This window comes from Cylas formicarius, unplaced genomic scaffold, assembly GCF_029955315.1.
Source record: "Cylas formicarius isolate icCylForm1 unplaced genomic scaffold, icCylForm1.1 PGA_scaffold_3__17_contigs__length_32017465, whole genome shotgun sequence".
Classification (NCBI taxonomy): domain Eukaryota; kingdom Metazoa; phylum Arthropoda; class Insecta; order Coleoptera; family Brentidae; genus Cylas; species Cylas formicarius.
The window spans coordinates 12,668,570-12,690,882 of NW_026844326.1; the positions used below are offsets into that span (position 1 = coordinate 12,668,570).

At 34.1% G+C, this 22,313-nt stretch overlaps 1 protein-coding gene across 1 annotated transcript in view; it reads left to right on the forward strand.

Annotated features, from left to right (window-relative positions):
• The window catches only part of LOC132699864 (potassium voltage-gated channel protein Shaw-like), a 98,290-nt gene that overhangs the window by 17,275 nt on the left and 58,702 nt on the right, over positions 1–22,313 (forward strand). The window lies entirely within an intron of this gene.

The following is a 22,313-nucleotide window of genomic DNA, read 5'->3' on the forward strand; positions in this document are numbered from 1 at the left end:
CAAATTTCTAACTAGCTTAAAAATATTATTATTTTTATAGGATAGATTTACTCCAGAATACACACCACTTGTTTGGTCAGGCTACTATATAAATCGTATTCTAGCGCTTCAAAATGTATAGCATGAATTTAAAAGTTTCATATGCCTCAATCAGTTTTTACTGACAGTCTTCATATACCTCCGTTAACGGTATGTAGGGCTTTTCCTTTGCACAGAACATTCAACATCTGTAATCCAGTTCGGGATCAATGTGAAATTTTCATCTGTACTCTTTCTGCAATAAAACAAGTAGACTTAAAATGTATTACTTTTTTGTTTTATAGTCATTGTAATTATTTGCCTTAGCTTATTGTTCTATTGTAATATTGTCTGATGTTGAATAATAATTAATTCAGTTGCCACATTGTAACGTAGTCTCGTGTATAATGTGATAAAATTCTCTGAAAGAATTCGAGATTAGCATGACCATCAAGTTGCGTAGTTTAGTGCAGAACATTGGCACCGGTAGAATGTAAACTGCTGTACCACATAGAACAACGAGAACTAGATTGTATCCATATTCCAGAGAAATATATACGGAGCAACACGAAAGTGGGTCTCTTGGGTTCGTTGTCTGAGGAAATGTAAAATGTAACTCCGACCAGTAGTTAAGAAAAATATATTTTGATGTTTTTGCACCCTGATGAGGGAAGGCACAATTTTGAGTAAAATGAGTAAAAACTCCCATTTTTATTTGTTAACAGCGATCTTCGAGATACGATACTTGTTGTTTCTCAAGTAGTTTTCACCATCCAAATAACACGAGAACTTGATTCTGGTTAGTTGGAGTATTCATACGGCATATTTTTTAGATCATCCATCCGCAAAAAATATTCTTATTTTACTTAACATTAAACCATTACAATTTGTTTTTACACAGACCAGCGCGGATGTTGTTACTAACTTATTAATTAACATTGTTGAAGAATTTGTAATATCGGTCTTTAAATGAGATAAAGGCAGCTTTCAATATTGCTCTTAGTCTTATTCCATAGGCATCTCTGGCATTAAGAAACTAAATATAAGCTAAGCTCTATAAAGAAAAAACACAATAATCAGAGAAATCACTGTCCGGGAATAATACAGACTCATGCAAGCAATCTTAAGTAACATTAGGCACTGCAAGCAATAGATCTTTGGATTTTCTTAAAACTACAAGTTACAGAGAATGAAACTTGACTTGAAAAATCACGGTCTATTAAAAAATAAAAATAAAAAGGAATACAAAGTTTTTTGGAAGGTGTACGAAATGACTCATTCTTGAAAATTGAACCTTTACATAAGTTTTCAAAAACATAGATGTAAATTCTTGACATTTCAAAAGTTCCGAACATTTGAACCCAAATATCAACTTCAAAATTTTTATTATAATTATACCTAAATAGTTTCATGAAGTGTAGTGCGGCTAGAGTTGCAAATTATGCATGCCCATTCGAGAACTTTCTTGTTGAGCATAATTTTGCTGCAGTCAGGTCCCTGACTAATTATAGTTCCCCACTTTTTCTCCAAGTCACTTTAGCTTCTTAAAACTTTCTAGTAAGAAAGTAATCATTGCTTTTCAAACTTTGCGGGCTAAAATATGCTTCTCTTATATGTTGAGAAACTTTTCAATTGATTTTTTTGCCACATATTAAATTTAAAGGCTTAATTTATCAAGACGTTTTTGAATCTTTCCACAGAGTGGCGGAGGTTTGTAAATTTAATGGGATTGGAAATTTACCACGTGGGGAACGTTCAAAGGTATGGGAACATCATTCCGCGCCCTTTTATAGACGCAAAATCGATATCTCAGGAATATGCTGGTGTTAATTAAATCATCGGGTGTGCATTGGCAGGTGGGGTGCGATAACGAAAATTTATGGACATGCTGCGGAACGAATTTCTCCCTTTTACAGCAGGATTTTATTTCGAGTGATTCGGCCGGACTAGACTGCCAGTGCCAGTGCATCGGTAAAAAATTGAAAAATCTATTTTGTCAATCTGGAAAAAATTATAAATTTTAACCCGGAATTAAAGAAATCACTCTTTTTTGATTATTATTTTTATCCTGCGTGGACCCTGTACTGATACGGTGTCTTGAAAGTTAAGATATGGTGAAAAAAATATAAAGATTTGCTTCAGAAATGGCAAATTCCAACTAGTTATTTTTAACTATAAAAATATTACTATACTAGAGAGATGAGTTACTCTCTGCTTTAGATCCAAAAAAATCTTATTTGGTTTCCTGGATGCTATATTTTTTTGTGCGACGATATTAAAATTCAATTAGAAGATATTACATTTACAAATGAAGTAAAAACTTGAATGTAGATGAATTGATATTTAGTGACCACTATTCGTAATTTATGTAAAAGTCTATATGCACATATTTAATTAAAATACGAAAAAATCTCTGCTTCCTGAAGTTACAATCTTCATTCTTAACCTAAAATTTTGATATGATAATATAATATTTAGAATATTGCTAAGTTCTAGTATTTTCAAATTAAAATCTCAAAAGGCTCCGTATAATGATATTAAGACTCGTATTATTATTATTATTAATGTTATTGTTTTTATTACTACTATTATTATTATGATTATTATTATTATTTTCATGGTTGCTTTACACTCCCTGGGAGGAATTTTTACTTAGCCCGGGCGATCGGCCAAGGGTTCCACGAACAATACTGTAGGCGACCCGTCCAATAGAACGGACTTTTAAGCGGGTAGGTACAGCTTCTGTTTTTCAAAGAAACTCCCACAGGCTAACTGTAATACTTTTTACAAAACTTCCGGATTCCTCTTGGGTCGGTTTTTGCTGAGTCGAAATTGCTGACGTTTCGTCAATCATCTTGTTGGCTTCTTCAGAGCTTGACTGATACTGTCAAGCTCTGAAGAATACAATATCTGGGATGTTATTTGGAATGGGCTTATCGGTAATGATTTTGCAGGTGGCATGTTCGTTCTCCTGATATACTTTGGCACTATCTCTTTGTGTATGATCTTTGCTACTCTATTATGTCGTTCCAGGTGTTAGTTATGGGGGTAATACAGAGCATCCTGATAGGATGTGGTCCAGGCTTTCTTCTTTTTCGTTGCACCAGCGGCATTTTATACTGGGCATATTTTCTTTTAGGTTTTGTCTTCGGTAAGCCCTGGGTGCCACAACTTGATCTTGGATCGCTGCAACGACGCCTTCAGTTTCCCCAAATGGATTTCAGTTTCTGAGCCATGCTTCAGATGCCGCCGTATCGATGTCGTCGTCGTCTAATGTTTTTAGGTATCGACCATGAAGGGTTTTTTTTCCACCGATCCTTGATTTGCTCTGGGTTTGCAGACTCTGTTTATGGTGCGTGGTTCGCATCTCTCAATCCAAGCGGTGTAAAATTGTCCAAATTGTTTATTTCTCTATGCAGCCCACTCGCACCACCTTTTTCAAGGAAATACTTCCTCAGGTTTGCTACCTGCTTATAGTGCCTCGTGTTGACATATGGGAGTCTCCTTCCACCGAATTTCCTAGATAGGTGAAATCTTTCGATGGTACCTCGCGGGTGATGGGCTCAGTGTTTGCAGAACTCTTTCCTAGTTCGAATGTTTATTTCGTTTAGTTCCGTATCTCTCCAGTTTAGGATACCAAATGTGTACGTCAGCACCGCTTTTGTTACGTTTCTTGCTGAGAGTTCTGATTTTAGTATATTTCCGAGCCTTTTAAAATGTGTCGGATACCGCCTTTTTTGCTGTTTTGTGGTTTATAGCTCGTGCTTGTACGTACCTGAGGTATTTGTACCTTTCATCCAACATGATGCCAGAGATCGTATCTTGAAATTGGTTTACTACGTAAACAGCGTGCTCAGCCCAGTTGCTCTTAATCATACTACAGATTTTACATGTGTCTAGGCTGAATTTTATTTGAAAGTTGTTGCTGATTCTTTCTACACAGTCTAGTAGTTTATGCAGGTCTTCTTTTTTATTGATGAACAGTTTCAGGTCGTCCATGTACCACCAGTGACTCAGCTCTGTACTGTTTCTTTTCAACTTGTAGCCTTTCTGTTGTTGGTTGAGAAGGCTTGTCAACGGTTCAGGGCGAAACAAAACCACAGGGGGCTGAGTGCGCCTACTTGAAATATACCTCGTTTAATATCAATTTTTTCAACTTGTGCGGTGCTTTTAGGTGTCTTCAGTAGCATGCTGCGTCATAACAAAGCGAAGCCATCCTGTTACGTACCCATTGACCCTGTACAGGTCTAGTACTTCCTGGCGCCAACTATGTCGGACACTATCAAGCGCTTTCTGGTAATTGATGTATGCCGTGAATAATGAATCTTTTTATTTTTTGGCTTTTTGGCGACCCTTTTCGGTATCCCTTCTGTTACTCGTCTAGAAGGTCGTTAGATTTTAGGTGTGCATATATTTTATTTGCAACGATTGATGTCATAATTTATAAATAGTCCGCAGACACGTGATTGGACGATACTTGGCTGGATCGGGGGAGTATATGTCGGTCTTAGAGAGTCAGTAGGTCACTTTTTCCGTCATAAAGTTCTGCGTTCGCTCTGGGTTTTCGAGTATGTCGGAGTAGCATTAAACAAGTTGGTTATGGCACGACTCGAATTTCTTGTACCAGAAATTGTGAATGTCGTCTGGACCAGGTGCTTTTCAGTTAGGGCTTTTCTTCAGTGATTAATCTTCCAGTCTAGCATAATTTTTAGTGTGGAAGTCCTTTTTTCTAAAGAACAACTTAGATGGTCCGTGTTCGTTCATTCCATAACAGCCCCCAGAACGTCTGCTTCTGTTTTTGGCAATTCTTCGACTGTGGGGTCATTGTTTTCCTCACTCTCTCTAGGACTTTGTAGAAACGGGCTTGATTTACTGCGAATTGGTTATTCTGTCGTTTCCGGGTGTTACTCTTTTTATATAGTTTGAGTCTTTTTGAGACTAGAGATTTGCTTCAAGTGGTCGAGCATTTTTGTAATTGTCGGATTTTCTTCCGACCTATATCTATTAGCTTGGCTGCAATTTCATTAACTCTCCTGCTGGAATTTCCCTATGGGATTGAGTTAACAGACCAATTTATCTTCTGATGTTATTGACTTATGTCTGTAACCTTTTCTCCCACGGTGGTTCAAGCAACTTTCTACCTCCTCCGCTTCGTAGGCTGGTGCTGATAGGCTGCCCCTTCAGTGCTAGAACAGTGATCGCCCCCGTATATACGAGACTCTGTAGCTCTTTTATATTAGTGCTGCTTGTCACCCTAGTCGCTAAAATCGCGTTTACATCTTTGATGACCTCTATGGTATCTAGTTTAAAAGTTAACTTCTTTACTTGCGGTTTCGCACATGGGTTAAGTCCGTCAAGTTTAAGGTAGTTTGCAACAAATTCTTCTTCTACCTGATTCAGTGCTTGTGTTTCTAGCCCTAGTTTTTGTCCACCGCGGGTATTTTATTTCCCCAGAACCCTCCAGTCCGAGGACTGGTGAGCATACCCCATCACAGAGGGGCGGCCCCCGATAGCAGACCAGCAACTGCCAAGGGTTATAATAATAATAATAATTATTTTTTTTATTATTACTGTTATTATTATTATTATTGTTATTATTATTATTATTATTATTATTATTATTATTATACGCTTAAAAAGTGCTTAATGAGATCAAGACCTTCAGGTGGACTTCGTCTTTCGAGATATAACTATCTACATTGTTGAGACCATAATGGTCATCCCCAATTTTCTTAAAATATCGCATCATTTCAAAACTTCGTCCGGTTATAAAATTTTTCGAAAATCTAGTTTCGCTTTACTTCGAGACAGAATTCATTATGCCCGTAAGGAAAGAGACCTAATTTAGATCTAATTAATAAGACTCTTCTGTCTCTACATCTTGTCTCTATCCGAGTTCGATACCCTTTCAAACATAATTAATGACAAAACTTTAAATCTCGGTTTATCTTCTACCCAGAAATTTGAAAAACTAGCGTAAACATTAGGGAAACCATCAAACTCTTCTCAACTACCAAACACTGTGGTAAATGTATCATCGCATCAACTTTCGGAAAAGGAAATATCAGTTCTTTCAAAAGGTTCTAACTTTGCCCCAAGTATTATTCCAAAACAGGAAATCATTTCAAATGTCCAGTCTATTCTAAATAAGCTACCATCTCAAACAGCTAATCAAATTCGATTTGAAACCGCAAAAATCCTTAAAAAATAATCAAAACCCCCTAAATCTAATATTGCAAATCCCGACATCGTAATCCTAAAAGCAGATAAAGGAAATGGTGGTCATGAACACAAATGAATATCAGGAAAAAATTCAAGATATTCTTACAGACGGATCATATCGCCAACTTAAAAAAGGTCCTTCGTCCTTCTATGGAACGCATCTTTAAATCTGTCATTAAGGCTTCTTCTCTATCAGACTCACACTCACTCAGATTAACAAATCAGATTACCTCTTCGACCTATTGTCAGCACCATTGGTTCTCCAACATATTCTCTAGCCAAATATCTAGCTTCCTTATTAAAACCCTTTACAGGGAAAACTGTCAGTTTCGTACTTAATTCCTTTCACTCCATTGAACAAATAAAAAGCATTGCATTAGATACACAAGATATTCTGGTTAGTTTTGACGTGGAATCCCTCTTTACTAAAGTTGTTATTCCTGAAACTCTCACCATCATTTCAGCCCATCATTCGGCCCAAAAATCATCGGTTATCAACTCTCTTGTTTACAGAGACATAAAACTATCTCAGCCCGAGTCATTGAATCCATAATTAAAACACCTTACCTCTGCTCTTCTCTCTAATAATTTCCACATTAAAGATATTAAGCATTCTATCACAAAATACACTTCACCACAACCTTCCAATAGCAATGAAACCGAACGCAATCCCACACTTGCCACTGTTGTCCTTCCTTATATTCAAAACATCACTGATCACATATCAAAACTTCTAAAGAAGTATAACGTGAAAACCAGATTTACCACTTGTGCAAAAATCTCTCAACATCTTCGATCCGTCAACGACAAAATTCCATTTGAGGCCATGCATTCCATGCATATGCGGCAAAGAATACATTAGAGAGACCGCACGAAAAATATCAACTAGACTCAAAGAACATGAAAGAGCCTTAAGACTAAGACAAATAAACTCATCATCAGCAGTTGCCGGACACAATCACGAAACCGGTCATAAAATTAAAATTCTTGCATGTAATCAGTTTTTCTACCAACGAAAAATCCGAGAGTCTATAGAACCCTATAAGCAACCTAACAATCTTATCAGCGACTCAGGTCTCTATCTGTCACCAATATGGGAATCAGTCATCCGAGACGATGTTTGCGCCCCTCATTTAGCTCCCCCTCCCCCTCAAACATAAATAAAAGCAGGTACAGAGTAAAGTGCGAGCCAGTTTCAGTCAAGCTCGTAAGAAGCCAACAGGATGAATGGCGAAACATTATCTAGTCATCAAAAACCGACGCAGGAGGAATCCAGAAATTTTATAAAAAGTATTTCAGTAGCCTGTGGAAGTTTCTTTGAAGATTTTATAACTATCTAGCATATTTAATTTTTGGTAAAGTTTTCTACTATAATTTTAAGAATCTAAAACATAAAGACTATTATCATTATCATTATTGGTGATCCAAGGTACCCCATATAACAGACAAAACTCTAAAATTGGAAAATTGTATATATTTGTGTCCGGAAGTTCAGTTGTGGTCACTATTTTGATTATTATAAAAAATGGTAAAATGAAAAAACTATTACACTGCCTAAGTCCCTCTTCGTACTTCAAACATTTTTCGTGTTTTTCTTATGTAATTAATTCTTGAAAAAGGCAATTTGCAAGAAGTTTTGGTATTTTCTCATAACAAATACATACAAACATACAAATATTGTCTAAAAATTCTTATCGGATCTCGCGCGTCTTCTTATCTAAGAATTTTTCCGATGGGACAAACAGTTTTCGAGAAAAGCTTGACTTTATCACCACAAACAATACTATATTTAAAAAAAAACGCCCAACCACCAAACAACCCTTTCAATTTCAATTCTACTTACTATAGACCAAACTCCAAAATTGTGCTTCATGGGTGCGCGTGTTTCATAGTGATTTTTAAAAATATTCGAAAGTTATTGTGCGTTTCAAGAAATCCAACACGACCGCTGCAGTAAGCGGAGAACAAAAAAACGTTTTTTGATTCCATTTTCTTCCTGTACAAATGGCATGCGGGTCCGGCAGTCCCGTAGGACTAACGGCAACCGCAAGCGAAGATAAGTTTTTATACTGGATACTTTCGCAGAAATGAGTTTCATTCTTCTGCAACAAAATTTTTATCTGGACATGACCAGGTCAAAAACTTTTACCGGTACCCACCGACATTTTTAAAACCATCAAGTCTTACAAAAATATAGTACAATGAATCAATACAGAAGGTAGGAAAATAATTACAATTATTATTCAAGAAAATTTATTACATTTTAGTTTGAGGTTAAGTTCTCTGTAAGACCGTAATTGTAAAACACATTTTCAATCGTTTTTCAAATTGTAATCGCGTGTAAAATACATAAAGTATGGCGTCATCGGATAATAATTAAATAAGCACCCTCAGTAATTGCAAAATAACTGCCAACAAACAGAAATTATAACGTTAATATTGCAATTATTTATACAAAAATCACAAAGTGTGATGATCCAGCAGCTTAAATTCTTATCATATCAAACTTTGTTAATATATTTCCTCTAGCTTGTTTAGAGCATGAGTAAGCCATTTTATTTCATTTAGTGATTGCAAAATTCGGCACGTTATTTCAATGCGCTGCTCGAAATCCACACTGGAAATTATATAAATGCCGCCAATTCCCCTTGACAACTTGAAAAGGCTGTCGAAACTTTCCAATTAAAATTTCCCTATCGATTTAATGAGGGTTTTAAGGTTCATCATACCGTGTAGATAAATCAATCGCGATAACATAAATGTGGCGAGTGTATTCCGTAACTTTCGAAAACATTAGCTCTGCTGCGACTTTACTTAATTCTAAACTGTATTTAAGCTCCGTCCGACATTTCCGCATTCTGTATCTGTTTACAAAACGATGCATGTATTAAACTTGGCAAATCGAGGGATCATTTTGCTGCTTCGGCGATTCTGTCTTAATTGCTTGAAACGCAATGGCAATTATTAGTTTGAGCTACCTGTTTGGAAACTCCGTTAGTTTTGCATGATATATTACATCTTTGAACCAAAAAAACTACTCAAGTTGACATTCTTCACTTTTTCGTTCTACAAAATTCGATAAAATTTCTACAGCGGTTCTTGACGGTAAAATTTAATAAATAATAAAATATTATTAATTTCCAAAATATCCAAGGGATTTAGTTTTTAGTTGCCTTCATCACAATAGTGGATGAATCTAGTGCAAGTGTCTATATTAAAAGCTTACACACAAACAGGTGTCTAGCTATAATTATGTGGCTTTTTTTAAAGTTTAGGTTAGTTTTTTGAATTTTTTTTCTGAAAGTTTTACACATCTCATAAACTTCTTATTCTATTTCAGTTCTAAGTGCATTTTTTAATGAAGTTTTCCGACAAAAATATTTCTCTATTTTGGTGACTAAGATTAATCCAATTCTGGTACTTATATTGGGAAATACAATCTGCGGTTGGGGGTCTTTGTCTTTTAAACAGATACTGCCTCTTGTTTTTTTAAACTCAAAAACTCAAATCAGTTATAGTGAAGCACAACAAGGTATTTAATTTGTGTCCCTTACCAAATTTTGAAAATTTGAAGAAAAAACAAATAAAAACGACACATTTTTTAACAACCTCTTAAAAGTGGTTGTTAATGGCACCTGGAAGGTATCTCGTAATATTTTTTCAACATATTTGTAATCTATATATATATATATATATATATATATATATATATATATATATATATATATATATATATATATATATATATATATATATATATATATATATATATATATATATATATATATATATATATATATATATATATTTTTTTTTCAAGTATTGATTCACGGATGGAAAAATGTGATGACACTATATTCCAGGATATCATCCGTTCGCTTGTTGAACTCCGACTGGAATCCTGCAGACGTTTCGTCAAAATCTCACTTGGCATCTTCAATGCTCGCGCTCCGTCATTTATGGATGCGTCGCAAAACTTAGGTGATTGGTTAGTTAGGAATCTGTAATTTTCATATCTCTATATCTATATCTAAGAACTTTTCAATGATAATATAATAAAACATCGTATTTAAAACATTAAATCCTGCACATAAAATTACAGTGATTTTTTAAAAACTTCATATTACTCTGAAATGGTAACACATGTCTATGTCCGGTTTTTTATGTTTATCTTTGTTCAGTTGACCCACTATGCACACCTTTATAGTCATGAGAATGCTTCAATTAGACGTAAGATGACAAATACTAATTATTATAATTTAAGTATTGAATTATATTATTAAATCTACTGTTAACTCCTCTCAACTAACGATAACTCCTACAAACGGCATTCAACGGCATCATTTAATGCCTTTTGGTCGTTTATTTACAGAAATTCCTAAAATTTATTTCTTTTACCTTATTGACATATAACATACATACATACGACGGAACATCGGAGTGGTTACAACAATTGGTCGTATTCCTTAACCACTAATCCAACTTCACCAAATTCAATCTTTTCTAAACGCCATTCGCATAGTTCCCGCCAGCAAAAAATAAAATTTATGTACAAGTGTTGCGTATCAAAAAAAGATCGTGCTGAAATTTATTCACAACAAACAGTAACTCAGCGTGATCATATAAATCGAGCTTTGAAGGCGGTCCAATCGATACAAATAGAATCCTGTCGACAGGCTAATTCCCAATTCATTTTGATATCGCTTTTAGCCCACTACCTTCAAACCTCTCTTTGTATTTCTCTTTCGTTGTATATATATTTTTTTCGTTACGTTAATGGCGGCGATAATTTGTGCAGTGCGAGGGAGTAATTTCCGACAAAACTGAACCAATTTGGAAGCCAATTATTTTTTCAAAACGGCCGGGACGAGCGTTTAAGTTTAAATTCGAAAAACGGAAATTTATTTCTTCTAAATGTTTAATTAGAGGCCTATGTTACGTTGATATTAGGTATTTGACAACGATTTTTTATAAAACATTTTCCTTGCTGTTATTTTTTTTTATATAATGAGCAACAATATTATGGCATTCTTTCCAGATAATACTCCGTTTTCGTGGAGTTAATTTGGTGCCCTTAATAATACTGTTCTAAATAGTAAATGTTGTAAGAAGTTTTGTAAATAATATTCAGTAGCCTGTGGGAGTTTCTTTTAAAAATTACCGTTCTAAATAATCTAGTTGTCTATTGACGTATCAATTAACAGTTAAGATGCAATTGTCTGTGGGGATAATTCCCTCAGAGCCACCAAAGTATTAATTCAGCCGTAATAATATTTCGAACAATTTTTTTAACTGGTTTGACCCCTCTTTCCTAAGTTAGGAGTTGTTGCTAGTATAATATTTAGTTCTCTGTCAAGTAGTCCTTTAGTTTTGGTCATTAAAAAATAAATTGAAATTTTCCATGTCTATGTCTATATTCCTTTCTATGTTTTTCTGTTTTCTTTTTATTTATTTACTGCAATGATTTGTTTATGTATTTGTATTTTACAATTCCATTTTAGTAATTCATGATACCGTATATAGGATATGAATGGATTATCTTCTTAATCTACTATGGCTACATTGTGTTCTAAAAAAGAAAAAGGTAAGACCCCAGATAAGATTATTGATGATAAGACGGGATTTAAAAATAACCTCTAAAATGTCGAAAGCTAGTATCTATTCCTTAGGTGTAAGGGTTACAGTATTACAGTATCCTATAGAAGTTTCATTGAAAAATTCCAATTGTTTTTTCATAAAACATATGGTATATTACCTGATGATTTTCGATGAAGAAATTTTACAGATTAGAGAGATTTTCGTGTATAGATGAAATACAGGATTATAAGTTTTTTGGAAAAAAGGGAAATCCCGTCTTCAGTAATTTGGACGCAACTGCTTAGATGTCGGTATGAGACTGCATAAACTGCAAAAACCGTGTAAGTGTACATTGGTTTATTGAGTTATCAAATATTTAAACATCAGAGTTCATATTATGAATGGTATTAAAATTATAAATACTTTTTCTAAGGACCTTAGATTTTTTAAAAACGAAACAGAATAATGATGTGACAGCAATGGTATTCTAGTATAGGATTATTTAGTCTATGACCTTACGTAACTTGTCAGAAATATTAATAGCATAAAATTTTCTCGAGCGAGAACGAACGCGCGCACGCGGCACTGTTTGTAGTGATTGGCGCGATTGAAATTTTAAAATAAAACTGACAAATGCGGTTTATAAATCAAAAGCATCCGCGAATAGAAATCCAGTTCGACTTACACTTACTTATGTTTTGATGGATTTTTTAATAAAACTTTAAAGCAATCTATTAAAATCGGCAGTGATGGATTAATTTCTTTTAAAAATAAATCCGATTTATTTTCTCTAGCGTAAAGCAAGATTATGGGTTATTTTTAAACGAAGAGCAGAAGATCAATAAAAACTACAATGAAAGCTTATACTCTTGGTACTATACACTAGACCTAGTTTTGTTACGTCTAGGGGAAACAAGTGTCGATGTATTTGTTTGTTCAACAATCTAAAACTAATCATTATCACTTTTTAGAAAATTGGTTTAAATACAAATCACCTCTCTGGATGAAAATTTCAAATCTGATATATTGAAACCTTTTTGGTTAGATAAATAAAAGATTTATTTGCTATATATGTGTATACAACATCAGAATGTCCTTTATGGTAATTAAAATACGACTGGAAAAGGAAATAACAGTAGAGAATGTTATATTCCTCCATTACGTGTACTACTTGTTAAGTGAAGAACACTTGACAGGACTTGCTTTGGTATGAAGAAAAGGAACAACAACAGAGTAGCGATTTTTATGCAAAAAAAGATGTCATGGGTATTAATGGGATACGTGGGAACTTAAATATCCTTCGACAGTTTTTACCAAAGGATTTTAATAATTAAAAATTTGGAAAATACGTGTTTTGTATTAACAAGATTGTTTAAAAATGACAATGTTTTTTTCAAACGTCTTTTTTTAACGAGCAAGAATATTCTGTTTATTTCCATGTGGTTGGTAGTTTGTCTAACTAACCAAAATTAACCAGAAAATTTTGCTTTATTGCGTATCGTCTAGCTTGCTAAATCTAAACAAATACCCGCAAAATCCATTAAGCCGAACAACGAGCTATAAACACGCCGCATCCGAAAAAAAAAGATTTTTAAAACAGAATTTACGAAAAGGTGTTCACGTAGGAAAATGGGTGCCAAAATAAACGTTTTGTTTTTGCCTGTGTGTAAGAAATTGTGGTTATAATTTTTAATACACGAGTGAAATAAACCTTTCCGTACGAATGTGTTGCTCTAAGCCTCTGTGTTGGGGACAGGGGGGATTTCCCGCAAATGATCACGTAATTTTTTGCTTTTTTGGAACTTGGCATAATTGTTCGTAAAATACATTTTGTTGTGACAGCCTTTAATTTTCTTTTTTTCTGTTGGCTACTTAAGGATAGAGGTCTTTTGTGTGATGCATTCGCTTTGATCTCTTCCAGAATCAAATAAAAAAACATGGTTTTCCGTATTGGTGATGAAATCTTAGATTGGATCCTCGTCCTTTTTCCCATTGTTGGTTGATGGTAGCTTATTCTTAAATTTTGTGATTGAAAAAGTATACCAACACGAAGTCAATTGGGACAAGACAAAGGGGATCCGAATTTATTATTTGTATCATATTATTATTGATTTGATTTATTACTTTGATTTGTTTAGATGATTGGATGAACATCTTTGCATTGTGCGCTCGAAACAATTACAAGTTAAATTTTCTTTCAGTATACTATTTCGGTATTTTTTTCTTCAGAGTCAAAGCTTGAATGAGGAATTTTGTAGTTGGACTTTTCCTTCAATGTTAAGGACCATACAATGCACACAGGTAATTCATGAAATAGGAATACCAGCGGCAAGTAAGGTTGTGGTTTTTTCCTCATTTAAGTTTAGCCAAGATTAACGTAACATACTAGAAAATTATACAACGGAACAGTAAAAATCTGAAAAAAATTGTTGATCGTCTAGCGTTGCCGTAAAACATGTCTATCATTTTAAGTATCATGAAAATTGACGTTAAGACTTAAATTACGAAAAAGAAACCCAAATGCTGACCCAATACAACTTCGGGATAGACAAAAATATGATCAGAAAAGTGCTACTTGGGTTACAAGTTTAGGCTCTTTAGATTGTAGATTAAAACACACTTTTATGTCTTCTTCAAGGCAAAATCTTAACCTTTCTGTTGCCAGAGTAATGGAGAGACGAGTGGTTTTTCATTCAGATTTCTTAAGAGGTGGGATATGTTATTCGTTTTCGTGTGCTAGTGCCTATTCGTTTTGCGAAAAAAAAAACGGAATTTCATATTGTAAACTTCACCGTCTTCTATAGAACGTTTCGCGTTTGTATATTGCGCGATGGCGTAAGGAAAAGTCAGGCGACGTAAGAATTCTGGTCTGGTTCGAAAATGATGATGAAATGTGTGCTGCCGCACGGTTCACTTTTCCGGAATTTAACTGTCGCGGCAAATTTTGTTTCAACTAAAGAGGACCCCGTCGCACAAAGAGTTCAGCCAAAACGGCAAAGGCGATTTGCATGCACCTGGCTATTGCAAAACATAACCCCAGGGAAATCTTTTCTTGCTCTCGCTTGGGGTCAGTTCCTGGCATAATTCATAACGGAGTGGACTTGTTGGATACGCGCCAAGGTAATAAAATATTGCACACTTTGCGGAACAAGAGCTTGAGTGCATTGAATATGGTAACGAAACAGTCCAAGCAGATAAAACGGATGATAAACGAGAGTATGCATTGAATGCTCCTGATATCGATTCGGAATATGTTAACATTTGCCGTTAGCTCTGGTATTTGTGTATGCGAAGTGAAAGTTTCATCGTTTCTTGATCGTCTTGTAGCGTCCGCGTTTATTCGTTTCTTATTCAGTTTACTGCTAATATGTTTTGTATAATCCTTAGGGTTAGTAACGATTTGGACCTCTTAGAAGATATCTGGACTGCAATGTATTGAAATTTGTACATTTTATTATCGACAACTAACCAAAACTAAGATCGATCCTCACCACTCAAAAAGAGAATCACAAAAAGAAATACATACACTAAGTGTATGTGCCTATTTGAGGCAAAATAATCTGGAGAGTGTTGTTGTGATTTAGTTTCCAGTCTTCTGCTATTTTTGGAGCTTTTGAAATGTCAAGATTACATAAAATAGATTTATTAATTTCCAGTATTTATCTACATAAATTTTTCGTATTTTGCAAAGTAAGCGTTTAAAAGGGACAGATAAGAATGTTTTTCCGTTAATACATCTTTATGAGGAACAGGAGTTTTGGTTACTTAGTTAGACAACTTAGGCTATTTGATATCACGTTATATTAAGAATTAGATATCTTATTACTTATAGCATGTCAAGTAATGGGTGAGAAAAATAAAACAGTAGAATGGAATAGAATAAAATAGAATATAATAGAATACTTCCCTACTTCAAGTAGTACAAATACACTTTATTGTACTATATTGATAACAAAAGAAAAATGTTATAATATAAATATACAGCTTACAGCACTAAACAAATAATATAAAAACATAAATAAGGAATAAATTGTTCATTAAGTATGTGACAAATCTCGCACCGATTAGTAGCATTTTTGAATAAGGAATTCCTACACTTTTGCTTTAAATTGAGATGTGAGGTGAGGTCTAGCCTCTCCATTCTATTGAAACATTTATTGCCCATTATTCGTGGGTTTAACCAACTTACAGATAATCTTGAGAATGGATGAACTAGGTTTAATTTTCTTCTTGTATCATAATTAGGAATTTAACTGTGTTTTAAACAAAATGTTTATTTTACTAGACATGCTCCAATGAGTTATTCATTGTTATAAATGCCACTCAACGAGTTCAAAGTATAAAAAGTTTAAAACTTCTTTGTTGACAGTTTTATTCAAATTTCTTATTACAAAACAATTTAAACTCGTGTAAGAATTTAGGAAACTAATGTGATTTTTACCAAGTAAGTTTTTTTATCAAGTTTTATTCCTAAGAAACTAGCACATTTTTTACATTTGCAATAGACTGTCACGCACCTCCTGGTCTTATCGGTATATAAAAAGGCAATGCGAAACGCTTTTTAGAAAAAAAAAACATTATAATAAGAAAGAAAAAAAAGTAATAAATAAACCAATAAAAAAGGGGATAGTTCAAATGTGCTCTAATATCTCGATAACACAGTTCATTAACTTCAAAGTTTTTGTCGGTTTACCCGCCGAAATATAAGCAATATTTAAGGAACTTAAGGAACCCTCACGTATTCCTTCAGGAATATACGAACCTCAGCTGTATTTTCCAGGTATGTCCGGAATTTAGTGCATCCTAGACAAATCAACCAAAGAACTATTGCTGGCTCACATGGCAATCTAGAAATAAACGCTTAATAATTTGTCTACTTCTAGGTAAACCACAATGTCAATAAAAAAGACACCTCCGCAGATGGGACACGTCACATAAGGAAACCTTATCAAAAAAAATTGTACAGTATATATGGAGGGATCGTATTATAATTATGTCACAATAAATAGAATAAATAGATAAACTAAAATATATATTTCTACAATCAATGAATAATCAATAATTAGCCATCCCTTATAATTTAGCACAGTATATTCCAATAACAATTCTTGAGTGTACAAAACTTCTCGGCTATAACTAGAGGACTTTCTTGGATAGTCTCGTTTTCCACACATAATTGTAAAATTTGTGACTTGGTAATTTGGTGTAAATTGCTGGAAACCCTATTGCTTCCATTTTGGTAGATAAATACTTTACATAGATAGGTAGATAGATAGGAGTATTCCTCCGCACCACTTTTGGCACCCTCGAACCCCAGTTATCTGTTTTCTACCGAGATATGGTTTTAACCATTTATTTGTCTAACTCCGTTCTGGACTTTCATGAACATAAGGGTATTATCGACCTTGTCAAACGCTCTACTCATATCAAAGAGAAGTCCCAAAATGTAGGTTTTATTATTAAGTGTTTCATGAATGTGAAAGACAACTCGATCTAATGCTGTTTGAGCAGACCTTTTTGCTCATAATCCATTCCGCGCATTATGAATTAAGTTATGTGGTCTTTAATCTGTTATGAATGGGAATTGAATCAGGTCATTTACCGAAATGCTGTTTGACTAAATTTAAACGCAGTTCAAATTATACTACAGACTCCCGAATAAAATACTTATACTATTGCGGGTCCTCCATGTACGAGTGATCAACGCATTTTCTTACCCATCGCTCTTTTATTTCATTTTCCACTTTTGCGCAGACGTGTAAGCAATTAAAAAAGCTTGATATAAGTCCATTTTGTGAAAATATAGTAAAAATACATAAACTTACGAGCAAGATTCTCAGCTGATTGCGTGTTGACTCTCAAGTCGACATAAAATTGTCCTGGTTTCGGGTGATTACAGTGATGGTATAGTCTCCAATAGATATTTCAACATCGCAATTGATATCAAATGGAGAAGACTTTGACAAAAATCTAGAGATTTTATCTCAATTGGACACTTCTATTACGAATAAAATAAGCGTTGCTTTTTAGCCACTTTTAGTTTGCATCCGATTAAAGCTTGCATGGAATCGATTTTAATTTCCTATTTACCATCGTGTCTCTTCCAACTCCCATATCGTGTCCGTTGGTACGACGTCAAATCCTATTATTCTTTGTTTTAAAATAGGGAACGTAATCTACATTTTCTACACGGTACGGGCGAAAACATGTAAACGGATTTGAAATTTTCATCTTTCAATTTACCGAAGGTAATTCAATTGGCACCGACGAAAATGGAAATCCGGCGATTGCATTAACCGGCAGCATCAAAGGGTCGAAAATTGTTTTGCCAAATGCTCCGGTTAGTACCGTCAAGAGTGCCTTACTTGAATAATGAGAGCTGTCCGCCGTGACCGAAAGGCAAAGCAATAGAATAAAATTGCCGATCCGCTGCAATTATGTTCAAGCAAAGACCAGATGACTTTTTAAAAACTTTCTTTTCAAAATACTATCGAAAATTAAGAGTTTCTGCAGCAGCAGTTACAACAAGAATCCTTCATATTACTTAAAACTAAGACTTTATAGGTTCGTATCCGAAATGCTGACAATGTGAATCTCACGGTCTCTTCATTCCTATCCTTATTACGTGGAAATCATGGTACATAACTCCTCCCTCCTCAAGAAGCAAACATAATGGAATGAGTTTGCTCTGATTTGATTTATTGGGGTCGGATTGATTATTTTGACATTTCGGTAGAAGTTTCTTTCTAAAGACGATCATTAGAGCTGCAATAACCGCTAGAAAAAATATAATAACAATAATATTAGTTATTGAACTTGTAGACATAGGCTGACCAATTTCTTCATGCGGTTGCAGTTCATTTGTAATCTGTTTTAATTGATGTAAGTCTTGCAAGTTAATTTGACTGATGTTCGCTAATCTGTGTGACGTAATTGGTTTCAATTCTTCTATATAGACTTCAGGTAAAAGCAAAGGCTTTCTTTTCATAATTTTGGCATTGTTGTAATAATTTTTCTTGCCCAAAGTAATTTGGCAAGCAGCTGGAATTTCTATAAGTGTTGGAATATCGATCTTAAGGTATCGATCAATTTTACACTTAGCAAATAGCACAATCACTTTTTCTTGCGTTACTTGCTCCGCAAGAGGTTGTAATAATTCGATATGGCGTTTTCGACAGTTGCTTATTTTGATTTTCAAGCAATAGAATCGTGCATTCATCCTTCGGGTTGTAGTTTTCACGGCAATAGAAAGTATGCTCGATTTTGGGACAGCAGGATTCTTTGAAATGTATATCTTCTTTTTCTCGTGCGACATAGGGGTATTTTGGAATAATTATCGTGTTATTTTGGATAACAGGAAACAGGTGATGGAAAGAAAAATATTTAAGCCTTGAAATAGGGAAGTGAATAGCAAAAATTATTTTACTATCTGTAAATGTTACTTGAGTCCCTAAAAATTGGTAATAAGATAACGTGTTATTAAATTTTGGTAATTCGTTTATATCATAAATTGATTTTAAATAATCGATCATTTTCTGAATTTCCAAAACAGAAACTATTGAATTGTGTAAAGCATTAGTCTGTGCAAACACAATTGCGTTCTCTAAATTATCCAGAAAATTTATCAGGTTTTGACAGTCAAGTATAATTTGGGATAAAACACTTTGAAAGGTTATATATTGATCGTGTTATCAACAGATCCTTTTAATATATACATTGCTTGGTTTTGATTACGGAGTAGAGTCGAAATCGTTAAGTCATAATTATCAATCAGCCGTTTCGATAAAGATATTTGAGAGTTTAAAGTTTTCAAGGGAATTAGTTTGATATCTTCACTATTTACTGGTCGAAGGGCCAGGGTTGCTAACGTTGCTGCCACTAGGATCCGCATCTGTTGATAAACCTATTTAAGGTATTGCTATCACCTTTGTAAGGTTGAATGTTTTGCAATTTTGATTTAAATAAATTCCAATTTACTTGGTCTGTCATTTTCTCTGATATTTTTCTTTCACTAAAGGTTAGATTTTTGAAAATTTCAAGAATTTTCAGATTCTACGTGCTTTGAAATATTCGCAGCTTGTTTCTGATTCACAATTTAACATCAAAAATTGATCGATAAAAAAAATGTTTTCGTTTCCCTAACTACTTGACGTTCGATACGTCTTGCCTAAAATTATCCCTATTAAAAGCCTTAACAGAGGATCTTAAATGGGCGAAAGGAAAAAATCGCACTTACGGTTTTCCCTTCCCTGATCCTTTGTTGCACACTGCCTACGAAAGTCTTCTCTGGGTTCGCCAACAAGTTCTTTGGATTGCGCTGTAGCGGTTGAAACCACTCCTCAGGGTAGCCTAATTCGGTAAGTGTCACTTTTCCGCACGATGCGACGTACACACACGAATTGTCTCTGTTTTTTCGTTTTCCGATTTCCGAATGCACAATCCCACAGACTGCGCCAATTATGTTCAAGCGAAGACGAGATGACTTTTTAAAAACTTTATTTTCAAAATACAATCGAAAATTAAGAGTTTCTGCAGCAGCACTTACAACAAGAATCCTTCATATTACTTAAAACTAAGACTTTATAGGTTCGTACCCGAAAAGCTGACAATGTGAATCTTACGGTCTCGTCATAGTACCATCGTGGCCAAATGTTGACATCGTAGATCTCACGGTGTCCTATCCTTATTACGTGGAAATCATGGTACATATCTCTGCGTTGGTTCCTAATAAATTTAATTTACACCTGACACGTAAAGGGCTAGAAAATATCGGTTGAAATTAACTTTTCGTAGTTGGGTCATATCGCCGCTATATCGCTTAATACCCAATTTACTTTTTATGGCCAAAAGTATAGAAGCTAATTGCTGAAAGCTACACTGCAACAACTCGTGTTTACTGCTCTTTCGGGCCTTGTAGCTTCCCATTACGTAATACCTCGCTTTTCAAGTCGGCAATTTGAGTTCGGCCGCTTTCTCTTCTGGTGTAGGAAATACTTATATAAGAACTCGGTTAAGATGTTTTTTAATACGAAATACCAATACCGTATTGAATTTCTCAGGAGTTTACTAAGTTTGGTTTCTTCATTGTTTTAGTTACGTAGTTACTGTCGCAAAATGAATGAAATTTATTCGATTGGGGATGTCATTTTGATGTAGAGTACTAGGAAAATAAAAAAACTGCAGGGATGCAAACAGAACAGACCGAATTTTATGAGGTTGTTATCAATACTGCATTGTTTTAGTTTAGCTGTTAGTTGCTGGTTTTCAGAACGGTTCAAACTCGAAGTTTACAGAAACGACTTTAATTATTTTTTTGTACGTCTGGGAATGTTAATCGCCTCTGTATTTCATGTTCTACCAAGTTTCACATAAAACAAGGAGCATGTGGCACGCAATTTCACGTTCGGATTACACCATCTAATTACATACCCAACGCCCCCAGAACAAACCGTATTTCATGTAAAACTTAATTTACTTTTGGGATTATTCTACAGCTCTCGACGAAGATGTGAGGGATAACAAACTGCACGCTGCAAGTCATTTTGACTAACGGATATTTGTTTGAGCCAATGACTAAATACCTACACGAACTTACCTTTTTCATTATTAATTATCTGTTGTCATAATGACACACAGTTAACTTAAAAAACAAATTTGCAATGCAATAATTAAGTTATAGTGAAAATAAATGTAATAAGGAGCAAATTATAACTAGGTTCTTTATAAGCAAACTTTTATTTATTATTTTCTTCTCTTTTGTAAGATTTCATATAACTTTGATAGAACTTGCGCATGTATAAATAAACACCATTTCTAGTAAACTAAAGTATACACAATGAATGTAGTTTATTTAATTTTACTTTCACTTTTAACGTACGAAAAATAAATCTGAGAATTTATATCATGCAAAAATTATTTAACATATATCCAAATGATATTTCTCCTTTTTACAAATCATTGATAATAATTGTAATAATAACACTTCTTTATTTCAATTTGCTTTACAAGAAAAGCACAAATGAAATGACGTCAAAAACAGATAACGATTATAATATAATTAATCAAAATATTCGCTAAGTGTATATGGTTCTAGGGTTATTAACATTTCCCTAATACTTTTATTAAAATTTCTAATAGTGCTTATGCATTCCACAGAGTTCGGTAGATGGTTAAATATCTGGATGAACATATAATAAGGTCTTTTTTCTATTATTGATAGTCTGTGACTAGGTACCATATTATAATTGAGTATTATGTTAGCGTTAAATTCATTTCTATTTTTAAATATAAATATTAGGCATTCGTAAATATAGATTCCACACACGATCATTATATGTAGTTGCTTAAAGCATCCTCTGGTACTCTTTTGAATAATAAACACTTCTTTTGGTTCAGAACTACAACCCCAGAATATTATGCCATACAGTGCAATAGATTCAAAATTAACACAATAAAAAGTTCTTAATGCTTCCGTCCTGATATACCTTCGGATGACT